This window comes from Eutrigla gurnardus (assembly GCF_963514095.1).
Source record: "Eutrigla gurnardus genome assembly, chromosome: 21".
NCBI classification, from domain to species: Eukaryota; Metazoa; Chordata; class Actinopteri; order Perciformes; family Triglidae; genus Eutrigla; species Eutrigla gurnardus.
This window is the reverse complement of record NC_139932.1, coordinates 2,770,914-2,786,009: the sequence shown is the minus strand read 5'-3', so window position 1 is coordinate 2,786,009 and position 15,096 is coordinate 2,770,914. Positions and strand designations below refer to the sequence as shown.

Genomic DNA, 15,096 nt, shown 5'->3' with positions numbered 1-15,096 from the left:
GTTCAAACTATAACTCCCAAAAATAAAACATTTACAATTCAAACACATACATTTCTTGAAGTATCTGATTTTATACAACAGATGGTTTACATTTCTATCAGTCTTGTGTTCGTCATTGATAATCTCCGGCATCTCAGGTCCCTTCAGACTAAAATCAGCTTGTTTGTTGATGACATCTGACTATTCATTATACAACCCCATCCTCCCTTCTGATAGCACATGATCTGATCAGTATTTAAAGTAGATATCTGGCTAAACATTCTCCATTTTTAAATGCTCTTTATCTTAAATGAAGATTTTGTGAAACTTTAGGTGAGGCAGTTAAATTCAATAGCCTATTAAGAAATATTAAAGTGTATCTGAAAAGATGGATGTTCAAAACAGAAGTCCATCATTTCTTCCTAAAAAAGTCAGATAAAATGATTCAGTTCATGTAAGTTTACCCTGAGACAAACTCAGTGTCAGTGGATCTAAGGGATCTTCTGTGATCACTAAAGACAGCAGGTATTCTTGTAATAAGATGCTTGGACTCAACTTGTTTCATCATCACGTCTTTATTGTTCATGTTTACTGAGAATTGAAACATTACTGATCGTTAAAGATGAAATGATTCTGCTAACATGAAGAGAGAGAGACAGAGAGAGATAGTCACAGAGTGCAGACTGAGACCAGTATCAGAGTGAAACCAGTAGCAGAGTCCCAGTGAGTCAGCTCAGGACTGGGAACACTGGTCTCTCCTCAGTGTCTCTGAGAGCGGAGTCTGGGAGCCCTGGGTGGCCTCACAGGTCACAGAGCCCACCTTGCTCCACTGGTCTGCAGGGAGCCTCAGGGTGCTGCTCCAGCTGTAGTGGCCGTCCTTCTCCAGCACCCCGGGGCTCCTGCTCTCCTCCCAGCTGCTGCTGCTGCTGCTGTCCACCTTCCAGGCCAGACTCCAGTCTGAGGGGAAGCCCTTGTTGGCCAGGCACATGAGCGTGGCCTTCCCCTGCTGCAGCTCCTCACTGGAGGGGGGCAGCACCGTCAGGGTGGGAGGGACATCACCCACTGCAGAGAGACATTCATAGAGTTCATATGAGGCTGCAGCAGAGGAGGCTACTAGTTCTGTTAGTCTTCCTCAGAGTGGATCAAACTCAAATGTTTCACTTCCCTCTTTGACTTCAGTAACCATGGCAACGGAGAGGCATCACTGCTGAACCATGACAACAGACATGTTTCAGTCTTAAAGATACTCTTTTACCAAACTTTCTGAGTTTAATAGTTTGAAATAGTACAGTAAAGATGAATATTGAGAGGCTTTTAATGTTTTAACTATTTTAATCTCTTCTTGTTTCATGCCAAAACCTCATAAATATGTGTTTGTTCTCTTCATGTAAGCAGGAATCATCACTGAACAGTCAAATGAATTCAAATGAATGTTAACTACTGCAATACTTATTCAAACTCATAAAATATGTGAATTATCTTTAAAATGATCAGTTTGGGAAAAAGATCAAGTCATATCCTTGAACATTATTATTATCATATATTATTGTTGTAACAAAAGTTATTGGGAGAGTTCTCAAACAAGAATATTAAAGATTCAACATGTAAAATGTTTTTCTTCATAACTTGTAATGCAGAGTAGTTACTATGAGATGATAAAAATGGCTGAATGTAAATGTTTTGAGCAGCAAGATTATTCATTGAGAGGATTTCAGTCGGTTAACGACACTGAAGTCTTCAAGAATTGCAACAAATATATCAAATTTCAAACATCAGAAAGAATAATTTGAAAATCTCTCCATAGAAATGTAGGTCACATGAAATTTGAGTTATGAAACAAGTCAAATGTACTTACGTCCAACATTCAGTCTGGTTCCTCCACCGAACGTGTACCACAGTGATACAAAGTCATGGAGCCGCCGTACAAAAACCTCTGGCTGTAGAGAGACACGGCTCTCTGACTTTGACACAAACAATCTCACCACACACATTCCCAGTTCACCCAGTTTATGTAATGACTGGTTACAATGTCTTCAACTGATTCATATACTATTTTTAGCATTGTGTTTGTGAAATGTTAAAAATCTGAGGAAGAATGATTTCTCTTTTGGTAAAGCAACAAACAACTCTCCAATAAATCCTGTCAAATGTAAATAATGATCATAAACTCATGTTTATTGTAGATTATGATGAATAAGGGCAGTAACTTTGTTTAATTTTGTCCCACAGTGATGTTGGTTTGTGTGGTTGTGATTTAGGATGATTTCATCAATTATTCTGGAGAAACATTTGTCCATCAAACTGAAAGCAAAGAGTCAAACAAATGAGCACTGACACATTCCTGATCAATACTCTGATAAAGTGATTGATCCATTGATAAACAGCATCATCAGAGTAATCCAAGTCCCTGTTGGAGTCAGTCAGAGCATTTCCATAGAGAGCCACTTTGCATCAGCAGCACCATGCTCCAGTGCTCTGGGAGAGTTTATAGTCCTGAGAGTTGAACCCTGGAGGACTGACAGCTGTCCTTCATGATAACAGAAGACACAGAAATGGTCCTCATCAAAAACATGACTTTGTCCTCCATCCTCATCTGGACTCTCCTCTGCTGCTGCTTCACAGGTAAAGTCCAGAGAATCAAACTCCTCTCCTCTATCAACATCCTTCCCTCTGAAATGAAGCCATGAAACCATGACGCTGCTTTATGTGTTTGTCTCTGTGTCCTCAGAGTCCAGAGGACAGGTCACAGTGACTCAGCCTGGAGCAGTGAGCTCTGCTCTGGGAGGCTCCGTCTCCGTCACATGTCGGACCAGTCAGGCTGTTTATTCATCAAATTGTTTAGCCTGGTACCAACAGAGAGATGGAGAACCTCCTAAACTACTTATTTACTATGCTAGCACTCGACAATCAGGGACTCCAGATCGTTTTACAGGCAGTGGATCAAACTCTGACTTCACTCTGACCATCAGTGGAGTCCAGACTGAAGATGCAGCAGTTTACTACTGTCAGAGTTTTCATGTCATCAGCAGCCAGCATGTGTTCACACAGTGAAAAAGCGTCGTACAAAAACCTCCCTCAGTCAGACTAAACAGCTGCAGCTGGAAGCTACTGCAGAGACTGATACACTTCACTGAGGACACACACACACACACACACACACACACACACACACACACACACACACACACACACACACACACACACACACACACACACACACATACACACACTCCAAGCTACAACTTATATCTTCCCCATCACCAAAAAACTTCATCTCTAAAATTAAATGTGAGCAATAATTAAAATTCAAATTACCGTTGAAAGTTCAAATTATTACTCCCAAAAATAAAACATTTAGTAATAATAATAATAATAATAATAATGGTTTGGATTTGTATGGCTCTTTTTTTAAGAGACCCAAAGCACTCTGACAGGGTTCCAGGTTCCATTCATTCACACAGTCATACCGGTGGTGGTAAACTACGATAGTAGCCACAGCTGGCCTGGGGAAGACTGACGGACGCGTGGCTGCCATTCTGCGCCTACAGCCCCTCCGACCACCACCTCAAACATACAGCAGTCATACACATTCACACAGGGCAAGTGAAGTGTCTTGCCCAAGGACACAACAACCATGACACAGTGACGAGGGCGAACACAAATCTCAAAACTCCTACACAAAATGCAAAATCCTACACTTCTCTTGCAAAAGCACACTTTGCCCTCAAAACAGTGTTAAGTCATCACTTAATGGTATTTTCTTTTCAAATGATGAACACATACATCATATGAGTAATGATATGTACTAAACATCTGGAAGACCCCAAAGCTTATGTTCGTATAGTGTTTGTCGATTTCAGTTCAGCGTTTAACACGCTGCAGCCACATCTACTGATTGGACAATTTAAGAACATGAATGTTAACCCTTTATATATTTCTAACTAACCATGTACAGTATGTCAGAGTTAACAACATCCTTTCTGAGTCCAGACTCTCCAGCACTGGTGCCCCCCAGGGATGTGTGAGCTCCCACGTGCTCTTTACATTATATACCAACTATAAAAGTCCATCCTGATAATTACATCATCAAATTTTCAGATGATACTGCCATTCTGGGGTTGTTGCACAAAGATGGCAGTCCAGTAGCTTACCATTCTGAGATCTGTAAGTTTGTTCAGTGGTGTGACTCTAATCATCTGATGCTAAATGTAAAGAAAACCAAAGAGATGGTGTTCAACATTAAAGTTGTGGACGACTTGAGGCCGTGGTCATCCACAATGAATCCATCGCTCAGTTCTCTTCATATAAGTACTTGGGAGTTCACATTGATGACACACTCAGCCGTCACCAAAGCATTAAACTTCATCTCTAAAACCAAGCGTTACGAATTCTTCAGATGTTTGAGCAATGATTAAAAGGACCTCATTACTGCTGAAAGTTCAAACTATTCCTCCCAAAAATAAAACATGTACGAGTCAAACACATTCAGTTCTTATTGCTTCTAATTGTGGAAAACAGATGGTTTACATTTCTATCTGTCTTTTCTGTTCCTCATTGATAATCTCTGGGATCAGAATAAAATCAGCTTGTTTGTCGATGACATCTGACTATACATTATACAACCACCATCCTCCCTTCTGGTAGCACATAATCTGATCATTATTTAAGATGGATTGTCCGGCTTCACATTCTCAATTTTTAAATGCATTTTATGTTTCAGTTTTAATGATAGATATGGCAATTTTTTAAACGCTTGACAGTGTAGAGAAAGAAATCTCTGATAGCCGAGGCACTCCTTAAAATAAACAGTAATCACAGTAAAACTATAACCAGTGTTGCAAAATCACAGAAAAGGTCTATAATCTATCTCCTCATTTAGTCCTGGATAGTCCATTGCTTTAAAGCTCCAAATACAAAAGGTTTCACTTTGCAATAACTGTTTTAAAATGTCACCTCCACGTATTGATTTTTTAATAATTTCAATACCCTGAATTCTCAAAGATGACGGGTCACTATGATGTGTTTCTTTATAATGTTTGGCCATAGGGTAATCTTTGTTGTTGACTCGGATTGCGTATTTGTGTTCATAAAACCTTTCTTTTAGTTTTCTTTGAGTCCTGCCCACATAGAAACACCCACATGGGCATTGTAGGCGGTAGACCACATATTCAGAGTTGCAGTTAATAAAACCATTAGTTTTGAATTATCTCTGTGTTCTCAGATCACAAAATGTCTTGCTTTGAATGACACACTCACAATGATTGCAAGAACCACACCTATAAGTCCCCCACAACCCTTTTTCTAGCCATGTTTTTTGTTTAGGACCTGGTAGGTAACTTCGTTTGTTTCTTATTGATGGTGCCTTCTTGAACACAGTCATAGGTGGCTCAGGAAAAACATCTTTCAGAATAGGATCACTATGAATTAACCCCCAATTGGACTTGATTATTTGTTTCATTTCAGAGGCACTACTGCTATATTGGGTAACAAAGACAGGTCTGGAGTTGTTTTTAGCCATGTCTTTCCTCTTCTTTTTCTTCTTTAGTAGGTCAGAGCGTGTTATAGAGCGTGCTTCTATTATTGCATTTTCTATTATCATTGGTGAGTAGCCCCTAGCCCTGAACCTTGATTTCATGTCTTGAGCCTGTGTTACAGGCCTTAAGATGAGTCACCTGGTCTCAGAAGATAAGTGCCCTGTTTTCACAGGAAAAGAAGAGACAGAAGTCATTCCGCGCGTTCTCCATGGCAGGCTAGTAGCTGTCTGAGGAAGTCCGCCTGACGCAGCGTACCTAGGGTGACCAGACGTCCCGGATTTTCGGGGACAGTCCCCGATTTGGCCGACCTGTCCCCGGTTAAAGCTGTCCCCGAAAATGTCCCCGATTTGAATGGGAGAGAAAAAAAGTTGCGCACCAACGCAAACTCCAGTTATTACGGTAGCCAGTAAAAAGTTGCGCACCGACGCAAACTCCAGTTATTACGGTAGCCAGTGAAACTAACGTACTGACGTTACAGTCATTGGAATTAAAAAGGTGGAAGACATAATACCTTCTTACCTCAGGCCTGAGTAGACAGGATTGTAATATTGTTGCTCCGCACAATGAATTCACAGCATTCACAATTTTTCTATAACTTTGAGAAGACCTCTTTTAAAGTCAGTTGTCTGCACTGTGGTTCTTCATATGTGCACCATCAAATGTGTTCTTGTTTTCTCCATAAAGCTTGTGAACTGAAAAAAAAAAAATCATCAGCTAAATAATAAATAAGTTGAATAAGATAAGAATCTGTTTTGTTGTTTTTGTTTCATCTGTGGTTTTTACAGCTCTAATGTTAATTGCTGCAGACTGCTTTTACATATTAAAATTAACATGTAATTGCCCCTGTTATTTATTTCATAATGATAACATTGGAATTTTGACCACCGTGCTGGAAATGTCCCCGATTTTCATTTCAGAAATCTGGTCACCTTAAGCGTACCACAACAAGCACTCACACACGGGGATACTCCCTCAAAGGCAAGTATCTGTAAAAGGGCAAGGCTGGCTAACTTCTGAAGGCTAGCTGTCACAGGGCTAATGGAGGCCACCTATTGCAAAGCTGGTAAAGTGTAGCTGCTGCAGGGCTGCTGGTTAGCTGCTAGAGGCTAGCTACTGCAGGGCTGCCGGTGGCTAGTTGCTGTATGCTAGCTGCTGGAGGCTAGCTGCTGCAGGGCTGCTTGTGGCCAGTTGCTGTATGCTAGCTGCTGGAGGCTGCTGCAGGGCTGCTGGTGGCTAGCTGCTGTTTGCTGGCTGCTGCAGGGCTGCTGGAGGCTAGCTGCTGGAGGGTAGCTGCTGCAGGGCTGCTGGTGGCCAGCTGCTGTATGCTAACTGCTGGAGGCTAGCTGCTGCAGGGCTGGTGGTGGCTAGCTGCTGTTTGCTTGCTGCTGTTTGCTAGCTGCTGCAGGGCTGCTGTTTGCTAGCTGCTGTTTGCTAGCTGCTGCAGGGCTGCTGGTGGCTAGCTACTGGAGTAGGGTGACCAGACGTCCCGGATTTTCGGGGACAGTCCCCGATTTGGCCGACCTGTCCCCAGTTAAAGCTGTCCCCGAAAATGTCCCCGATTTGAATGGGAGAGAAAAAAAGTTGCGCACCAACGCAAACTCCAGTTATTACGGTAGCCAGTAAAAAGTTGCGCACCGACGCAAACTCCAGTTATTACGGTAGCCAGTGAAACTAACGTACTGACGTTACAGTCATTGGAATTAAAAAGGTGGAAGACATAATACCTTCTTACCTCAGGCCTGAGTAGACAGGATTGTAATATTGTTGCTCCGCACAATGAATTCACAGCATTCACAATTTTTCTATAACTTTGAGAAGACCTCTTTTAAAGTCAGTTGTCTGCACTGTGGTTCTTCTTATGTGCACCATCAAATGTGTTCTTGTTTTCTCCATAAAGCTTGTGAACTGAAAAAAAAAAAATCATCAGCTAAATAATAAATAAGTTGAATAAGATAAGAATCTGTTTTGTTGTTTTTGTTTCATCTGTGGTTTTTACAGCTCTAATGTTAATTGCTGCAGACTGCTTTTACATATTAAAATTAACATGTAATTGCCCCTGTTATTTATTTCATAATGATAACATTGGAATTTTGACCACCGCGCTGGAAATGTCCCCGATTTTCATTTCAGAAATCTGGTCACCTTATACTGGAGGCCGGCTGCTGGAGGCCAGCCAGTGGAGGATGGGATAATAGACTTTCAGTACTGGGCTAATTGAGTTAGCTACTGCTAGCAAAGCAGAGCACAAGGAGTAGGTCACACGGAGTAATCCAAAAGCAAGAGAAAAAAGTATCCACAGTTTTCACAGTAAAATGTGTTGCAAAGGATGTGTTAAAAGATGCTAAAAATCCAGTACAAAGATGCAAAATATCTAAAACAAACTTATTAAAATAAACAAAATGAACAACCACTGGTCAGAGAGAAAGTACATGCTGCCATCTTGGATTGAGGCCAAGATGGCAGCATGTACATCCGTCACATATGAATCAATAGGCTCCGACTGCTTCTGTGCTCGGGTGAAGAATATGTGCCGTATATACGGTAAGTTCTTTCGCAGCTCACAGTACTCCTTAAACTTCCTCTTCAGCACAGCGATTTTGTTTACCTCTGCGTCGGTGAATACGAATGTGTTGCTCACTTTAATCGCCTCCTCTCCCGCGATGTGAAGAAACGTTGCACATTGTATTACTTTGGACTTTTCCGAGACTCCACTGGCAACGCTGAACAGTTCAAAATGCTGGCTCCAACTCCTCCAGTTTTCAGCAAGATTACCTTGCAAACTCAGATTCTGTGGGGGTTGAAACTGCGCCATATCGTTTCACTTCTTCCGACTTTGTCTTCTGACACCATGTAGTATATTGACGAGGCGTGACCACGACTTCAGGTTAACTGGACTTTATTTAAAGTTTCAGCCGAGCAACAAACATACAGACCGGCGTCTGTATAACGATAGAATCCCTTAGGCTTTGCGAAACTGCCGTTAAATGCCGCCTGCTACGGGTGCCTGTGAGGCACAACCACCATAATATATCACAAATCCAATGAGAAAGGGTTAATACATTTGCAAGGGGTGTCTTGTGCTCTGCTGAGACAGTGATGATGAAAACCGAGTGGATCCCAGTTTCTTTAAGCAGGTCAAAGCAATCAAGAAAAACTGTAATAAGCAGACCCTTTCTCCACATAGTAATATATGCTTTTTCAATGTCAAAATATACTATGGTCATCAGCTCTTTACTTTTGAATCCCTTGTCCACCTCATTACTTACTCTAACTACAGCAAGTAATGGAAATCAAAATCCACTTGGACTATCAGTCATTAGTCCTCTCTGTTCCAGTACATGCGATATCCTGCAAACTAATATCTTCTCCATCCATGGAGTTGTGTTCACATGTTGCTGCCAGTGTTTACAATGTTGCAACACAAGTGTATAACAGTGTGAAATGTGTTGAAGTCGCAGAGAATGTGTTTAAGGTTCAGTAAAAAAGAGTTTTGCAAATTGTGTCTAAGTACCTGAACAGTGTTTAAGGTTTTGCCAAAAGAGTGTTTGATTCAAAACATCAGTTTAAGCCACTGAGAATTTGGTTTAGAGAATAGACTTTAGTGTTTTAGCTATTGGGGAAAAACTATAATAGCATAGCAGCAAGCACAGTTTAGACAGCAGTGTGTTAGCATTTGAACAAAGTGCTGTAAATCCACAGTGTTGTGCAGGTTGTGGTTAAAGTCAGGAGAGAAGTGTGGAGAGTTTATGAAACTGTGTTCTAACAACCAAAAAGTTAGAGTTTTACACATGTGACTTCAGTTGTGCCTGCTGTCGTTTAGCAATCAAAAGAAACTGTAAAGTATATTGTTTGGCTACATATTCTCCAATTTGAAATGCTCTTTATGTTTAATGAAGATTAAAAATAGAAGTCCATCATTTCTTCCTAAAAAAGTCAGATAAAAGGATTTAGTTCATGTAAGTTTACCCTGAGACAAACTCAGTGTCAGTGGATCTAAGGGATCTTCTGTGATCACTAAAGACAGCAGGTATTCTTGTAATAAGATGCTTGGACTCAACTTGTTTCATCATCACGTCTTTATTGTTCATGTTTACTGAGAATTGAAACATTACTGATCGTTAAAGATGAAATGATTCTGCTAACATGAAGAGAGAGACAGAGAGAGATAGTCACAGAGTGCAGACTGAGACCAGTATCAGAGTGAAACCAGTAGCAGAGTCCCAGTGAGTCAGCTCAGGACTGGGAACACTGGTCTCTCCTCAGTGTCTCTGAGAGCGGAGTCTGGGAGCCCTGGGTGGCCTCACAGGTCACAGAGCCCACCTTGCTCCACTGGTCTGCAGGGAGCCTCAGGGTGCTGCTCCAGCTGTAGTGGCCGTCCTTCTCCAGCACCCCGGGGCTCCTGCTCTCCTCCCAGCTGCTGCTGCTGCTGCTGTCCACCTTCCAGGCCAGACTCCAGTCTGAGGGGAAGCCCTTGTTGGCCAGGCACATGAGCGTGGCCTTCCCCTGCTGCAGCTCCTCACTGGAGGGGGGCAGCACCGTCAGGGTGGGACGGACATCACCTAGGAGACACCAATCAGCTTAGAGGACAGGGACCACACAGCTGTCCATCAACCACCAGACACTTGGACACCTTTACCGTGTGAGAGTTCATCCTCTCCTTTAAGGACTTTCTGCCAGATGTTTTTTCTGCTGCAGCAGTCACTCACTCACTCACTCACACATTGTTTCACTTCCCTTTAAGAAGCCTCTCATGCATATCAGCACAGAGAGAACCAACGTACAGAATGAGCTGAAATATATCAAACTACACTGGAAATGAAACATCAACACCTGAACTGTACATGACTTTAAATGATTTAGTGGAAACATGAACAAATAGAGAAAATAAACTGATACGGTCAAATGTTTTCATGTAGATTTAAGTCATTATTAAAAACTGTTGAAACTATTTAAAAGACTTTACACAATAAATGACAAGATGAAAAGATTATGCACCAACAGTTATTATTGAGGAAGAACATTTAGACTTGGTCGTGTAAAACATTTTAAAGTTTTATCTTCATCACACTGAAAGCTTTGTAAATGTCAGTTTGACTGGAATGTGTGAAGAAATGTTGAGTAAAGCTGCTCTGAGTTAGTCTCCATGATAAAAAAGGAGAAATAAAAACATGAATATGAAAAACGTTACAATCAAAACAAGATATATGTTTCTGCCTCAAACATCAAAGAGCTGAATTTCAAACATGACTTATTTACTTACGTCCAACATCCAGTCTGGTTCCTCCACCAAAAGTCCACCACAGTGATACAAAGTCATGGAGCCGCCGTACAAAAACCTCTGGCTGTAGAGAGACACGGCTCTCTCACTTTGACACAAACAATCTCACCACACACATTCCCAGTTCACCCAGTTTATGTAATGACTGGTTACAATGTTGTAAACTGATTTATAAACTAGCATTTAGCATTGTGTTTGTGAAATTTTAGAAATCTGAGGAAGAATGATTTCTCTTTTGGTAAAGCAACAAACAACTCTCCAATAAATCCTGCCAAATGTAAATAATGATCATAAACTCATGTTTATTGTAGATTATGATGAATGAAGGGCAGTAACTTTGTTTAATTTTGTCCCACAGTGATGTTGGTTTGTGTGGTTGTGATTTAGGATGATTTCATCAAATATTCTGGAGAAACATTTGTTCATCAAACTGAAAGCAAAGAGTCAAACAAATGAGCACTGACACATTCCTGATCAATACTCTGATAAAGTGATTGATCCACTGATAAACAGCATCATCAGAGTAATCCAAGTCCCTGTTGGAGTCAGTCAGAGCATTTCCATAGAGAGCCACTTTGCATCAGCAGCACCATGCTCCAGTGCTCTGGGAGAGTTTATAGTCCTGAGAGTTGAACCCTGGAGGACTGACAGCTGTCGTTCATGACAACAGAAGACACAGAAATGGTCCTCATCAAAAACATGACTTTGTCCTCCGTCCTCATCTGGACTCTCCTCTGCTGCTGCTTCACAGGTAAAGTCCAGAGAATCAAACTCCTCTCCTCTATCAACATCCTTCCCTCTGAAATGAAGCCCATGAAACCATGACGCTGCTTTATGTGTTTGTCTCTGTGTCCTCAGAGTCCAGAGGACAGGTCACAGTGACTCAGCCTGGAGCAGTGAGCTCTGCTCTGGGAGGCTCCGTCTCCGTCACATGTCGGACCAGTCAGGCGCTTTCTTCGTCAAATCATTTAGCCTGGTACCAACAGAGAGATGGAGAACCTCCTAAACTACTTATTTACTATGCTAGCACTCGACAATCAGGGACTCCAGATCGTTTTACAGGCAGTGGATCAAACTCTGACTTCACTCTGACCATCAGTGGAGTCCAGACTGAAGATGCAGCAGTTTACTACTGTCAGAGTCTTCACTACATCAACAGCCAGTATGTGTTCACACAGTGAAAAAGCGTCGTACAAAAACCTCCCTCAGTCAGAATGAACAACTGCAGCTGGAAGCTACTGCAGAGAGTGATACACTTCACTGAGGACACACACACACACACACACACACACACACACACACACACACATGCACATACACACACTCCAAGCTACAACTTACACTCAACAAAAATATAAACGCAACACTTTTGTTTTTGCTCCCATTTTTCATGAGATGGACTTAAAGATCTAAAATTCATTCCAGATACACAATATTACCATTTCTCTCAAACATTGTTCACAAATCAGTCTAAATGTGTGATAGTGAGCACTTCGGCTTTGCTGAGATAATCCATCCCACCTCACAGGTGTGCCACATCAAGATGCTGATCTGACATCATGATTAGTGCACAGGTGTGCCTCAGACTGTCCACATTAAAAGGCCACCCTGAAATGTGCATTTTTTTGCTTTATTGGGGGTCTGGGGACTCAGAACCAGTCAGTATCTGGTGTGACCACCATTTGCCTCATGCAATGCAACACATCTTCTTCGCATAGAGTTTATCAGATTGTCAATTGTGGCCTGTGGAATGTTGGTCCACTCCTCTTCAATGGCTGTGCGAAGTTGCTGGATATTAGTGGGAACTGGTACACGCTGTCGTATACGCGGGTCAAGCACATCCCAAACATGCTCAATGGGTGACATGTCCGGTGAGTATGCTGGCCATGCAAGAACTGGGACATTTTCAGCTTCCAAGAATTGTGTACAGATCCTTGCAACATGGGGCCGTGCATTATCTTGCTGAAACATGAGGTGATGTTCATGGATGTATGGCACAACAATGGGCCTCAGGATCTCATCACGGTATCTCTGTGCATTCAAAATGCCATCAATAAAATGCACCTGTGTTCTTCGTCCATAACAGATGCCTGCCCATACCATAACCCCACCACCACCATGGGCCACTCGATCCACAACATTGACATCAGCAAAGCGCTCACCCACACGACGCCACACACGCTGTCTGCCATCTGCCATCTGCCCTGAACAATGTAAACCGAGATTCATCCGTGAAGAGAACACCTCTCCAACGTGCCAGACGCCATCGAATGTGAGCATTTGCCCACTCAAGTCTGTTACGGCGACGAGCTGGAGTCAGGTCAAGACCCCGATGAGGACGACGAGCATGCAGTTGAGCTTCCCTGAGACGGTTTCTGACAGTTTGTGCAGAAATTGTTTGGTTATGCAAACCAATTGTTTCAGCAGCTGTCTGAGTGGCTGGTCTCAGACGATCTTGGAGGTGAACCTGCTGGATGTGGAGGTCATGGGCTGGTGTGGTTACACGTGGTCTGTGGTTGTGAGGCCGGTTGGATGTACTGCCATATTCTCTGAAACGCCTTTGGAGACGGCTTATGGTGGAGAAATGAACATGCAATGCACGAGCAACAGATCTGGTTGACATTCCTGCTGTCAGCATGCCAATTGCACGCTCCCTCAATGCTTGTGGCATCTGTGGCATTTCATGATGTCAGATCAGCATCTTGATGTGGCACACCTGTGAGGTGGGATGGATTATCTCAGCAAAGCAGAAGTGCTCACTATCACACATTTAGACAGATTTGTGAACAATGTTTGAGAGAAATGGTAATATTGTGTATCTGGAATGAATTTTAGATCTTTAAGTCCATCTCATGAAAAATGGGAGCAAAAACAAAAGTGTTGCGTTTATATTTTTGTTGAGTGTATATCTTCCCCATCACCAAAGCATTAAACTTCATCTCTAAAATTAAATGTGAGCAATAATTAAAATTAAAATTACCGTTGAAAGTTCAAATTATTACTCCCAAAAATAAAACATTTAGTAATAATAATAATAATAATAATAATGGTTTGGATTTCTATGGCTCTTTTTTCAAGAGACCCAAAGCACTCTGACAGGGTTCCAGGTTCCATTCATTCACACACAGTCATACTGGTGGTGGTAAACTACGATAGTAGCCACAGCTGCCCTGGGGAAGACTGACGGACGCGTGGCTGCCATTCTGCGCCTACAGCCCCTCCGACCACCACCTCAAACATACAGCAGTCATACATATTCACATGGGGCAAGATGGGTGAAGTGTCTTGCCCAAGGACACAACGACCATGTCACAGTGACACGGGCCAACACAAATCTCAAAACTCCCACAGAAAATGCGACATCCTACATTTCTCTTGCAAAAGCAAACTTTGCCCTCAAAACAGTGTTAACTTCAACACTAAATGGTATTCTCTTTTCAAATGATGAACACATACATCATATGAGTAGACATTTCTAAGCACCCATTGAACACTTGTGTGCAGAATGGAAGACACTATAGTATGAATGGAAAACACTACATGAAATGCTTTATCGGTAGAATTATGCCTTTGCATGTTCAGTGTTACACTTTCACCTGCAGCATGTAAAATATTACCATATAATATATTTACGTATACTTAAATAGGAAACAACACACAATACGTTAATAACAAATAATATTTCATTTGTACCCAAAATGTGCAGTCTACTGTAAATCACAGCAAACTCCTCTCGTGCACCTTCCATCTCCAGGCAGAGAAAAACTCCTCAATGGGATTGAGGAAGGGAGAATATGGAGGGAGATGCAGGACGGAAAGTTCAGGATGGTCCCTGAACCAGTCACGGACCAGAGCAGCACGGTGGAAACAGACGTTGTCCCAGACAACAACAAACCTGATCACCTCTGTGTCATCCATCTGGTCTGGTTGAACAATGATGTTGTAGAGTGTGTTCAGGAATGCTATGAGAAGGGCAGTGTTGTAGGGGCCAAGGGTGGCATGGTGATGGAGGACACCGTGGTGGTTGATGGCAGCACACATTGTTCTGTTCCCTCCCCGCTGGCCAGGGACTTCAGTGATAGCACGCTCGCTGATTACATTTCTGCCCTGGCACCTTCTTTTTACAAGGTTGAACCCTGCTTCATCAGTGTATATAAATTCATGCAGGTCTGCTTCTGCATCTAGGTCAAGAAATCTCTGAAACAGACAACATGACAATAATATACACCAAAATATGGTCAATAGAGTATCGGCTATTGTGAAACATTGGATTACTGTAGTATAATACAGTAATGTGTCAGTGCT

General features: G+C 42.1%; 2 pseudogenes across 2 annotated transcripts; both read right to left on the bottom strand.

The window, feature by feature from the left end:
* Positions 1–541: 541 nt before the first annotated feature.
* On the bottom strand, positions 542–2,566 carry LOC311032165 (Ig kappa-b4 chain C region pseudogene; annotated as a pseudogene). The gene is made up of 3 exons (XR_014599369.1): positions 2,486–2,566; positions 1,835–1,916; positions 542–1,041 (listed from the first exon to the last, which is right to left on the bottom strand). The product of XR_014599369.1 is annotated as an Ig kappa-b4 chain C region pseudogene (transcript).
* Positions 2,567–9,599: 7,033 nt separating this feature from the next.
* LOC311032164 (Ig kappa-b4 chain C region pseudogene) lies at positions 9,600–10,909 on the bottom strand (annotated as a pseudogene). Its single transcript has 3 exons — positions 10,901–10,909; positions 10,774–10,855; positions 9,600–10,072 (listed from the first exon to the last, which is right to left on the bottom strand). The product of its transcript is annotated as an Ig kappa-b4 chain C region pseudogene (transcript).
* Between the last annotated feature and the right edge of the window lie 4,187 nt (positions 10,910–15,096).